The sequence below is a fragment of the Hippocampus zosterae genome, chromosome 20, assembly GCF_025434085.1.
Source record: "Hippocampus zosterae strain Florida chromosome 20, ASM2543408v3, whole genome shotgun sequence".
In the NCBI taxonomy this organism is placed as follows: domain Eukaryota; kingdom Metazoa; phylum Chordata; class Actinopteri; order Syngnathiformes; family Syngnathidae; genus Hippocampus; species Hippocampus zosterae.
The window spans coordinates 5,356,011-5,368,991 of record NC_067470.1 but is presented as its reverse complement, the minus strand read 5'-3'; the positions used below and the strand labels follow the sequence as shown (position 1 = coordinate 5,368,991).

Here is a 12,981-nt window from a genome sequence, read left to right as displayed (position 1 = left end):
TTGGGGCCAGGAGGCAAAGAAGGAACGGCACCACGGCGCAGAACATTTCTCCTCGGTTTTGGCGACCTTTGTAATTTGATCCGAGGGAACGAGTCAGCACGCTGGCCTCGCTTCGACATGATGTTTGCCACTCACTGTGAGCAAGACTCACTCGACGCGAGCAGTGCACCGCATACAAGACTGCCCATACAATAAAACTCTTAAAACAATGCAGAGCATCGTGCTCAGTGTAAAACCAAAGAATAAAAATGTGTTTCAAGACAAGTTTTAAAGATGGACGCGGTGGGGACGAGCGTCTTAACGGAAGGTCATTCCAAAGGGAGGGATCAGCAAGCGCAATCCCCTCTGAGCTTAGTCCTCGGAACCACACACCCAAACTATGCTCCGAATGCAGCTTAGAACCACAATCATCCGACACACTTATCGGAAGCCCAAATTCTTCACTGAAAATAACTAAAACGAAAATTAAATGAACAGAAACGACTTCTTACATTTATAAATCAGTAAACCTAACTTGCTTTAAAAGCTAAAACTAACTCGGTATGAAAAAAAAAATTAACTACAATGAATATCCCAAACTATTATAAACCTAATAAAAAATCTCCATTGTTTGCGAAGCCTAAAGTATTGAAAGGGCACAAGTCAAGGGACTCATTATCTAAAGATAATATTTGGCTTTTGGGGTCCTGGCGCCATCTTGGATCCAAGGATAAGTTGCCTTTCTCCTTAATCTCATAAAGGGTGAGCGTGAGCCTACACAAAAAGCCTCCACCTTTGCAGAATTTACAGTCAACAGTTTTGGCAAGAGGCCTGTTGTCGCCGGTCTATTGTGGAATATTTCTTACGCTCTACATGTCGAAGCATATCGCTAGCTCGCTTGAACAAAATCCCTCCGCCGATATTTTATTTTACTGTTGGAGTCACGTCTGTCCGGTGAACGACACAATACATTGCTATCTCACTCAATTGAAATGCCACAGAGCAATAACAATTTGCAATCGCAAACAGCTTGCAAATAAAGCTTGTCTCCCTGAGCGGTAATAAAAAGCCTCGCGTGGAAGAGGTTATATTAGGACTGTGAAAAATCAAATAGATGGGATCGGGAGTGCTCGGTTTGGGCGCAGCGCTCTGAAAGAAGGCTGAGGCTGTCCATTGTGCTGGGTAAATATTGCACTCCACCAAGTCATGGATTTCGGTCGCAAAGAAATGCCCGGAGGTCATGGACATGTGAAGAAAAAAAAAACTACACTTCTCTACTTTGAGGCTTCCCTTTTGTTCTTTTGATACTGAATATTTGGTCTGACAAAAATGATGAATAAGTGACTTGTTTTATATCAACCGGCCACAGAATTAGCTGCATAATAGGAACAAGGTCAAAGTCTTTTGGTGATTAAGATCAGTATGATCAGCATTGAAAACTACAACCAAAATAAAGTGTCAAATATGAATCCCGTTTTATTGAAACAAATCAAACAAAGATAATGACATCCATTTTAGATCGCCTTCCAATGTATGCCGCATGGGAGAGGTCAACAATAACAGAGCCTCTTTTATCATCTGCGGGTGTTAACCTTTAACCAGGGGCACTGTTGGGATCTGTGTGGAGTCGCACACCCTAACAAGGTCACATAAGCTTGCCATCCTGTCACATGGACCTGCAGGGTCCAGACTCCACTTTTGGTTGAAGATAACCTTGCGAAACAACCCGAGTCCTGTGCTCGTGGGCTGAATGAGTCACTGATTATCTATGTTGACTAAGGTCAGTGACGTTACAGCGCTGGATGTGAAGTGTCCGCCAGCTTTATCTGTCACCTGGCTTCTGTGGCCAAACAGGCTCCTGTGTAGGGGGGATGGAGGGGCGGGGCGAAGCTGTCTGGACAATGTAAACTATCTTGCAGCCGGAACTGATCTAGCACGCGTGTGTAAGATCATTTCCTCTATGAATGAGGTCACGATTTTATTGCGATTTATTTGTTTGTGAGCAGCATCACGCACACAAAAAAAGAAAAAAAAATCAGTCAAACTAGATGCGGTCAAAGGAGTGGGACAAGTTCTTGTCTATACTGTATACAGGGCAATAATGAATGTTTTTTGTTTTATTTGAAAATTTTGGGGGGCAGGGGTGACGGCAGGTTAGAAGTTGATGGGTCGCTCATAAATTCCTTCATGTTCACCCCTCAGGACTCAATTTAAATTTCGTCATTCTCATCACGGTGAGTTCTCAACTTCAGCGCTCTGATAAATCTTTTGATTAGCCAACCGAGATTTTTGCTGGAGTTCCCCCTTCGTCTTTTTTTTTTTTTTTTTTTTTAATGCTGAAAGCCTGGTAGCAGATCATTTGCATGAAATAATATCAGGGAGAAGGCATTGCTGAGAATTCATATTTCCGAGCACGCATCCAATAACTTCAATTAAATAAAGACAGAAAACATATGCCCTATCTTCAAATCTTTTAGTAAAAATATAGGAGTTTGAAACTATTACAAATAGTCTTACCATAACAGCTTTTTTTTTTTTGCACTCTACCTTTTTGTGGTTGTCGCTCTATCTCCAATTCTCTCTACAAACAAGCAGGAACACGCACATGTGCATTTGGGCCTGGTTTCCCTTATCAATCAAGTGAGAACAAACCAGAAGGCATTCACAGGCCGATAGCAATCTTCAATGTGTGCCATCAGTCTCTCTGTTGTGTCGCCTTGCGTGTGCGTGTGTGCGTGTGTGTTTTAGGGGTTAACACAAAATGATCATGCTTGCAGAGACACACAGAAAAGCAACCTTCGTAGTACCGTGAAAAGTCCTTTCACATAATGTTGGCACATGAGTAAAATGTCCATGTTGACATGACACCCGCGGGGTAAACTCATCAAAATGTGCAAATGAGTAAGCACGTTAATGGCCGAGGGGCTGGAAATAGAAGGAGGAAGAAAGTGGTGAAAATAAAATTGTCAGGTTGGCTCTCGGTTGCGGCGAGTGAGTGTGTGACAAACGCTAGCATTATTGGTGACACAAAACCCAAAGAAACAGCAGCCTATGGCTCCACACAGAACATACCTGGCGCTGTCAGTAATCATTTGTTGGCAACAACAAAATGATTACCGACTCTCCAAGTTGTTGGAGATGTGATGTTCCACTTAGACCAACATGCTGAGTGATCCAGCCCCTTCTTTGTGATAACTTATTTCTTCCAATTATAGGCAGCCCAGTTTTTGGAGAGCTCCTTCCTTTCATGTGTTCTTTATGCTTCATACTTGGGAGGCGAGGGGGGGATCCCTTTCCTCCAGTTGACGGTATATTTCTTGAATGTGAGGTTTGCCAAAGCAGCCCCTCTTTGTCTTTCTTGTTGCTGGCTGTCAGCTTCACTCATCCTCTCTTCGGGGGTGAGTTGAAATGAGGATGCTCGTTTCGCTATCCCCCGCCCTCCACTCAGAGGACCAGATTGCAGTGTTGTGCCATTACCCAGAGCTTGTGTTGTGCCTTGACAGATTATTACCCTATTTCATCTGCATGAGCAACTGCCCCCTCACCTATCAATTGCACTTGCTTTGGAATATTGTCTAGATCTTTGGGCTGATCTCATTTTTTTTTATCATTGACATGTCTATTAAAAGGGCGGCCCGGTAGTCCAGTGGTTAGCACGTTGGCTTCACAGTGCAGAGGTACCGGGTTCGATTCCAGCTCCGGCCTCCCTGTGTGGAGTTTGCATGTTCTCCCCGGGCCTGCGTGGGTTTTCTCCGGGTTCTCCGGTTTCCTCCCACATTCCAAAAATATGCATGGCAGGCTGATTGAACACTCTAAATTGTCACTAGGTGTGAGTGTGAGCGTGGATGGTTGTTCGTCTCTGTGTGCCCTGCGATTGGCTGGCAACCGATTCAGGGTGTCCCCCGCCTACTGCCCGGAGACGGCTGGGATGGGCTCCAGCACCCGCCCACCCCCCACCCCCCTGCGACCCTAGTGAGGATCAAGCGGTACGGAAGATGAGATGAGATGTCTATTAAAAAAAAAATAATTGTTGGATGTACCGGTATACAATACCAAGAACATTCAAGGGCATAACGGGCTCTGACATCCTACTAGATCCAGGACACCGTTGGAGAATACCATATTTGACTTCAGTACATGAGAAGGATTTCATAAGCCTCCCACCCCCCACCCCCCAAAAAAATATTTGCTGAAGGAGGCCCTTTTTGTGCGATTCATGCCATTCACGGGGCCTCGTGTACCGCCTGTAAGACTGCTGTCACTGACTCTCCATGACGCCGCTAATTATTCCTCATCATATCCAGGCAGGTACTAATTAGGTCTTTGTTGCTTGCTATGATATTGTTGATACAATAGGCATCACTCAGGCTGCAATTGTGAGCAGATTACACATTTTAATACAGCAGGTGAGAATTATAACAATGTAGGGGGAAGGGGGGTGGAAGACCGTGTTTATTGGCCATGTTTATTCATGAGCGATACTGTATGAATCTCATATCATGATTGAAAATAACTCACTCACTGGGGACAATCAAGAGTTCTTGACTGGTGCTGATGATGGAAATGGAAAACCAAAGTGACTCCCTTCTCAGTGGATGTGCAGCAGAAGCAAAACAACGAACAAATTGGCTTTTGCGGAGATCAAGAGCCGATTGCCGAATGCTTTCTTTTGCACGTTTGTCCTGCGTAAAGCATCATCGGGATGCAAAACGATCGCGCAGGTAATCTTGACGGATAAAACGCTTAGGAGACTAATCGCCGTTCCACTTGCAATCGTTGGCCAAGGACACAAAGTATACACAGCCAACTCATTTTATTTATGATCCATCTTTTCCCTTGCCTGACTCTCATTTAAAGTGGGATTTTGATCGCCCTCCTTACAGAAAAAACATTGTTATTCAAATATTTGAAATGACCTTGTATCTGTGGTTTTGTTGAAGACCTTCCTTTCTTTCTTTCACAGGGACAATGCACACTGAATGTGTCACGGGGAACAGAAATAGCTACAAGCTCATTTTTATCTGCAGTCCCTGTGCAGAAGCAGTGATAGCAGGTTTATACATATGAAGTCCAGATCTCAAAACAGATCAAACAGATGTTTGTTTGTTTTCTCACCTGTCCTTCTGCTGACTGATTCTGAAGACTCTCACCTGGGAGGGCAACACTTCATCACCAAGCTTCCCTTGTAAATTAGGTGTGCAGTTCCCTGTAGGTGGCACATTTTCAAACACAAATGCAGCGAGGCAAATATAATACTGGTCAAAAGTTTAGGTTCACACAACAAAACATAGAAATCGCATTTCACGAGATGCGACACACTCTTCACTGTGTCGCAAATGTAATATCCTCAGCTAACAAAAGTTTCGTTTAGTATGTAATAAATCAACTCCAAAGACCAACCAAAGAAAACTCGTACTTTCTCGCCACAGAGTGAAGTTGCCTCGGTGCTTCATAGCCATGATTGGAAACTGTCATTTCCTGGTACCAGAAAGCAGTAACTGGCTTAAACCAACTTAAACGATGAAACGTCAGCAAACGGCGTCACTTCTTAGCTGAAAGCCATCAAACGTTGAACGGCACCTTTACATCGTTAAAGTGGTGATTACTCCACTTGGTGACGCAAACATTCTCCCAAACTCTAGCACCGCAATCACTTGCTCTCTTCACATCGAGAGATCCCAGCAAAGGGAACAAAGTGGCGTATTTGTGCTAAAAACATTTGTCGTGAACTCTCCCATTGAGACGTCCCTCTGCGCCTCGATTGTCCTCTCCATGTCGATGATATCAAACACAACAAATGCATCCCCGTGTTATATTCTCCTGGCGACTTTCGCCTCCGTTCATCTTTAAAAGGTCTAAAGGGCAATGTAGTGGCGTTTGTTTGCTGGAATACAATGGGGGGCGCACGCTATCTTTGAAGAGCTACTTAGATGCTGTTGGAGGAGGAGGAAGATGGCAAGGCTAATAAGTGCCGTTAACAAAGTCTGCTGAAGAAGAATGTGTGTTAAAGTCAAAGATCCATCACACGTGCAAACAGTTTTCTGGAATTTGGTCCAGGTGCGAAGCTTACATTAAGAACACAAATCTAAAACGGATCAAATAGCGAGAAAATCCGGCTGGCGTCGAGTCGACGGTCTGGCTTACGCCATCTTCACAAGTTTTAGATATAACCGTGCGTGACTGCGGAGCAAATGGAAGTAGTTAGGAATTTCCAGATAAGACCATCAGTGGGTTGCAAAACATGCTTTAACATTTTGAAGCACGGGACCGACTCATCAGAAATCATGAGATAATTGTCTGTGCAAGGTGAGTTAATGCAGTCAAGAACAACTGCACATCAGCTTTCTGATCAACCTGCGACTTGAAAACACACAAGAGTGTAACGCACACCCACTCGAAGACAAAGGTAGGCTAAATGTAGGAAACCCGATAGGGAAATAAATCTGATATTTTGTTCAGTTTTGTATCGGCATTGAGTAGAGGGTACTCGTGTGACATCACTTTTAAGGACAACTTGTCTGATAGAAGAAAGGACTTCTGCTATATCGACGGGCTTCGTCGAACGTGCTAATGTCGAGGGGAATTTCATCAGTCAAATCAATGTCTCCGTCCTCCGTTCCCAGTTGTGGTTTCTTTCATGGCATCTTTGAGTGACAGGGGATGGATTGATGCGAGTGTTGACACAAGCCTGTCTTCCCCGGCGATACATTTACGCCTCTTCAAGCATGGCGTGAATGGACAAGACAAAGCGGCGAGTGATTGTGCATTCAACAGACATTCTTCTTTTTCTGGAGCAGCCAAAATGGCAAGCCGAGTTCACTTATTCAGGACATCCCAGCTCCGCGCGGGGCTCCACTTTGCACACGCGAGCTGATTCTGAACAACTCTAACACGCTGGCACTCTGCTGTTTTGTGGGCAGTGTCCCCGGTGGGAGATAAGTACGTTGGCAGAGAGGCGGTGAGGAGCTGTGAAGCCGGTGGAAGGACCTTCGCGTCGGAGGGCCGTGTCTTTCAGGAAGATAGGAGGGCAGGCGTGATGGGTGACTGGCACCCGTTCTTGAAGCACCAGATGGCCAGGCCGGGGCTCGTGCCAGCAGGGTGAAGGGACCCCGTGTTCCCGTGTGCATCTGCGGCTTGTGCCGGCACTCTGGCAAAGTGGAGATGTTTGGCCAGCCGTCGCCCTTCAGCAGCCCGCAGTACCGAGGATGGAAATTTGAAATGGGCACGGAATGAGTCGAAATGCACCTGATGCTGTGTTGACATGCAGGGAATCGGTGGCAGTCATCCAAATCAGCTCTGAGAGCACGGGAAGCAAGGCGGAGCGGCGTTGGCAGCTTACCTAGGTGAAGTAGAAGTTGGGGGCTCATCAAAAAAAGTTTCGTTTAATTAGAGAACAGCCAGATGAGCTGCGGAGCCAAGCAAGTGCTTTCATTTTCCAACCTGCCCCTGATAATATGCGTGTCCCGTCATTATGTTCACGCTTCAGAAAACAACCATTTGTAGGCATTCCAAATGTGAAACAAGTTGCTAAATGTATTTTTATTTCTGTTATTTTTTTTTAAGGTTTGCAGGTTTTTGTCATACACATTTAATAAGGCCATTGGTCGTTAAGAGTAACATTAGACTTAATATAATGGGTGCTTGATTAGATTAAATCAACTAGATAGTCACTCTGCTTCTGTCACAATTTTGTTTGTATGCCTGCAGAAATAAAAAGTTGGCTCGGGAGAAGTAAGTTGGATGGCCTCCAATGATTTCAGTACCCAACTCATTCAATCCTCACTGATCAATGCGACGGTTCTGGTGATGCACCATTCCCTCAGAGGACTTGTGGCTCTTCTGTTCTGCCTGAATCAACAGCGGAAGGTGGATAAAGCACACGAAGCCTGCCTGCACTTACACTCTTGGCTGCATAGCCTTTTAAACCCGCCACCAAGTCCCACGGGCGGCTGTCTGACTGAGACTAAACACCTCAAAGACACCCCACACCTCCACCAGCGATCAATATTTGAGCAGCTTTGTTCTGCCTCGGCTTCCCAATCCTTGTCATATGGGTCCTCGATCCTCTCGCTGGAACGAGCGCCAAGATGCGGCGAGTCGTTTAAGGCCCCTTTTCCGAGGGTGATCCGTTACGAGCAGCTAGCACATCGCTTGATCTATTATGGATGAACCGGGGGATTCTGGTCTTGTGTTGTTCACCTGTAATTGTAGAAAAATGACAAGATAACATTGGTGCACAAGAACAAAACAAATCACTCTTTCACGCCATGAAAAAACACACCTTTTTTTTTCTCGTTCATCAGTCGCCATACAGCATCACTTGGGCAAACTCTATTGTCACCGAAGATGTACACTAGAACTTGAGATCGTGAGTGAACTTGCTGACGGAAAACCCAGACCGTTAGTTGATTTTGTGAAACACATCGCTCAGAGTATGTTGTTTTTATGAAGAGTTGTTTAAACAGTAGCTAAGGGATTTGATGCTTAATTTGGTGAGAAGCTTAAATGTTCATGTGAGTCAAGGTCACTTCAACAAACACGGTACTGTTTATGCTCTGCAATGTATTTGTCATTCCTGTTACGGTTGAAAACGAGTATTCAAGGTTAGTCATGCAGTGTTACATTTTGAGAAAAAAAAAAAACCTGGAGCTCTCGCAAGCATCATAGCAAGAATCCCCGAATCTTGCTTGAAAATGGTGAGCTTTGGGGTATCAAAATATCAACTTTGCCATTGATTATCAGTGTGTTGAGTGTATACAGGACATTTCCAGTGTCGCATGATGAAGTCCCTAAAACCACCTGTCAAGACACTGCCGATGTATTTCATTCACGGTTTCCTTGGCAACCCTTTCTTAGCGACCGGCAAGGTTTCAGCAAGAGAGACAGAGTGCGACAGTGGAGTGATGAGGATGATTTATAACAGGGCTCTGACGCACTGATATTAACTGACATGCTTTATAGTGCCAGCCCCTTTTTTTCCTGATGTCTATTTTGATACTCCACATGAGGAGGTAAATAATTGCAGCCTTCAATGTGATGTTTTTTTTTTTTTTTGGTCAAGTTACTCACTGGACATTTTGATCTACGGCAATGATGTGTAATGAAAAAGAGAAAAAAGTCCCAGATGGTTGGTGGTTTGTGGCAGGTGGAAACGCTATCATTTCAAAAACGTTTATGGGCCTCTGATGCCGTAGCAATAAAATTAGAGCAGCAACTACACAAGTTATCGGTTTCGGGGTTCGGTTTCTTCATCGTGGGCCAGTGCAAGCGGCAAGGCTGCCTTTCAGGAAGGTGATCAATCGCTATTCTGAAAAGCGTGACACTTTGTCTTGATCACTGACAACAACGTTCAGATATTTCTGATGCATGCGTAACCATAAATAAACAAAAATAAACAAACACTGCTTAAGCTATAACACGCTTGAAGTATCAAGTAAAATTCAGCTTGTCTAAAACTCATCCATCATCTGCTGACAAGATCATGTAACGTTATTGAATTATGAATTTAATGCAGCTGCAATAACTATTAGAGGGGCATTCATACACAGCATTTTTTAAAAACCATTTTGTCAAAGGAGAGTTTGGAAGATCCATCCATTCATCCATTTTCTAATCTGCTCATCCTCACATTTCTCCTTACGTTTTTCAGAGGCGGTCCTTTAACAGTCAGTTTTTTTTTTATGTATCAGATTTGTTTTTACCTATTCAGACCAAAGTGATTGCAAACACCCCACACGCCCGAGCAGACAATGCAGGTGGCTGAGCACTTCTCCTTGACTGACCTTCAAGGATTGCCTTGCACCAAACACAGGCTTTGTCTATTAAATGGCAGCAATTAGCGGCTGGGGCCAAGCTGCGGGGTTATTTTGGAGGTGAGATGGGGCAAACCGGGGAGATGTGGAACTCATGAGGAGAAAGCCGTCCTGAGTGAGCCACAGGGGCCCCGAGAGGGAGCCAAGCTGAGGGAGAGCCAGAAGGTCAGGGATAATTAGAAGCCTTTGTGGCCCTCTCAAGAGGCTCCAGAGGAAGCCCGCAGATGAGTTCTCGGCGCCCAGATATCTTGGAGAGAGTGATGAACAGACACACAACCTGAGGGGGGTCACCAGGAAAGCAGATGCAGCGGACACAAGTGTAAATGAGCATGGGAGCAGACCGTCTCTCTTCTTTATTTTCACATTTGCTTTTTTGGTTATTGTTGAGATGGAAATGAATGTACTTACTGTGGCACATTTGCGATTCATTTTTTTTTAAACTAATCAGGCAATGTTTCAAGAGCAGATCAACATTCTTACCCGCCACGCAAGCATAAAAAGTATTTTACTATTGTGAATTGTGAGAAGTAATCAGTTGCACGCCGCCGCATTCCTGTGCTGCAATGATTTTAATTTACTATTGATTAAAAACATCACACGCTGATATTTTGAACATTTCCTTCATTTTGTGATCAGCTCATCCGATCAATGCTCAGTATGCTTCACTTAAGAAGAAACACGATATTTAAACACATTTACAAAAAAAACCCAAACACGTTTAAAATAGAATTGGCATAAAAATGGCGGCTACTAAAATTACTAATGTCATCTCTTCACTATTTGCCATCACTGGCTGCCTTTCCCTTGTGACATCACAAAAAACGAACACAAGAAAATCAACGCACACTGTGTGTCGTGACACGTTTCTTGCGTGAACAGTTGACGCAAAAGCAATATGGCAATGTGCAGTTTCAGTTGCATTGGAATTTTTCATTACGAGAATGCTGCTACAACCATTTCACCGCATCACGTTAACCGCCTCTGTAAATGACTATATTATTTTACTTGGAAAAGTGCCGCCGGACCGGCATCCGCACTTGACTTTTAACTTCAAATGCCATTCTTATCACCTTTCCCCGTAACCCGGCAAGAAACAAATCTATTCAAGCAAGCGGCGTTTTCTCTGCCTCAGGTATAGAAAATGCAAAAAGGCGGTGATACTAGTTATTAACGACCTGACATTTCTATTCCAACATACCCAACCGCCGTGTTTTGCACGGGGAGCTAAAGGAATCATTTCACGGGCGCTTCAGTGTTTTGGTCTGCAGGCGACCCCGGCGTTGGATGCGGTCTGACATTTGAGACGCGTGCAAAGACGGTGTTGACTGCTGGAGTGACATTCATTCTACTGGAACCAGTAATACCAATCAGTTAAATCCTTAACAGTCACTCCGGCGGGCCTCCCAAGGCTGTCTGGGCCCCAACCTGCTGATGGAAGCACTATTATTGGTCATAGCTGTCTGCCGCTCACACAACATTGCCATTAGGGGCGTTGACGGTCGACTTTGGTTATTGCCATGATATGATTAATATAAGAAGCAATCAATATGGCCTTCACTTTTCTACCCATCTGCGGCTTTTACTCAAGTCCTTTTTGAGCAACACCGAGCAGGGCGTGACACACAAATGACCTCGCTGCTTTATATTCTCACGTTGCTGGCGCCACAGCAACATCTTGGAGTGTTTTGTAGTCAGCGTAGTGGATGACGCAGAGGCTAAACAAATGTGGAACGACAGAGGGTCAACTTTCTGCTGCAGAGCCGACATTCCGAGGCGGTGGGAAGAAATTACTTCTGATTGATATTTTGCCACTTGTCACCGATGCAATTTCATCCGGTGACGGTTGGGATTGAAAGTTTCTCCCTGCAGAGATTCTGTGTTTCGCTCCAATGCTTTGTAAATAAGTTGTGTGTGTGTGTGTGCGTGTGTGTAACATTTTAAATGAAGGTTATAGAGGAAGCAGGACTAAGTGGGTTTCCTGGCGAAGCGTCATGGGTCACCTGTAGTAAATCTTTTGCGTGATGGATTGTGTGCGTTTGCTGAGCATTGTCTAATCTGAAGCTGAGTGTTTCAGCATGCTGATTTAACATCATGCAAATATCAGCTAAATGTCACATTCATTAAGGGATGTCAGGATGTGGGGCAGCCCTCGTTTCTGCTGTGGCTGGAGCTCCCGCCTCAAGGTCAACACTGGCTACCGGGTGGGGGGTTGGAGGGGTAATTCCCGATCTGCTGTAGTGTTTATGTTTGTTTCACGATTTATGATCCAGACATTTTGCGAGCCGTGCACTGCTGTAGGGAGAACTTGTCAAATACTTGTCACGGCCACATCCATCCATCTGTACATTTGCTCCCACTTCCTTTTAAGGTCAAACAAACAAAATGTATTCTTCAAATGTTGTAACAAGTGTCTTATGAATGTGGGAGAAAAATAATCCATCCAGCCCTGGGGAGCCTTCGCTCTCAGGTGTTTACGTTTGTGTTTATTTGTTCGCTACAGTCATTATCCATCCATTTTCCGATCGGCTTTATCCTTACAAGGGAAGTCATTAAGACATACATTTATCATGCTAAATTGTCAGAATGGGCGGGTGACACGCTCACTAATCATCCGCGTCTATTGAAGCTACAATAGAACTCTGTATTCCACGTACAATTGTTTTACGATCCAAAAATGCCATTTTCACAGTGCGGACGATACATCATTTATGATGTGGTGAGCAGCAAGTTTCAATTTCAATACGAGTTAGCCTCCGAAGTATTGATGACACCAAATCAAAAGCTCAAACAGATGGCAGATCCCTTCTTACTTCCGCGGAATGGCCTTTCCCCCCCACCACTCCCCATCCAAGCATCCACAAACAACACTATTGTGTGTGTGTGTGTGTGTGTGTGTGTGTGTGTGTGTGTGTGTGTGTGTGTGTGTGTGTGTGTGTGTGTGTGTGCGTGTGATTGGCACTCTGGGGTTATGGCTAAAGGTGCTGAACCGATCATTAGCGAAATGGCATCGTGATAGTCAACCAAGCTGTCTGTTTACGGACACCGAATAAGAGTCAGCCTTTTTAATGAGGCTTGGCGACCCCACTTTCACTTCCTTAATTACACTCTCCAAACTCAATTCTTGTCATTAAAGTTTCACTTTTCAAAGAACATCCAATGGCCTTAGGCTTAATCAATTTCGCTCCATACC

General features: G+C 44.6%; 1 long non-coding RNA gene across 2 annotated transcripts in view; it reads right to left on the bottom strand.

Moving 5' to 3' along the window:
- Nucleotides 1–12,981, bottom strand: part of LOC127593360 (uncharacterized) — a 59,313-nt gene that overhangs the window by 5,503 nt on the left and 40,829 nt on the right. The window contains exons 7-8 of one of the 2 annotated variants that reach the window (XR_007960388.1): nt 7,225–8,178; nt 5,095–5,185 (exon numbers count right to left, since the gene is read on the bottom strand). This is a non-coding gene — a long non-coding RNA (uncharacterized LOC127593360). Of the gene's footprint in view, nt 1–5,094; nt 8,179–12,981 lie in introns of both variants that reach the window. The other variant, XR_007960387.1, reaches the window with a different exon arrangement.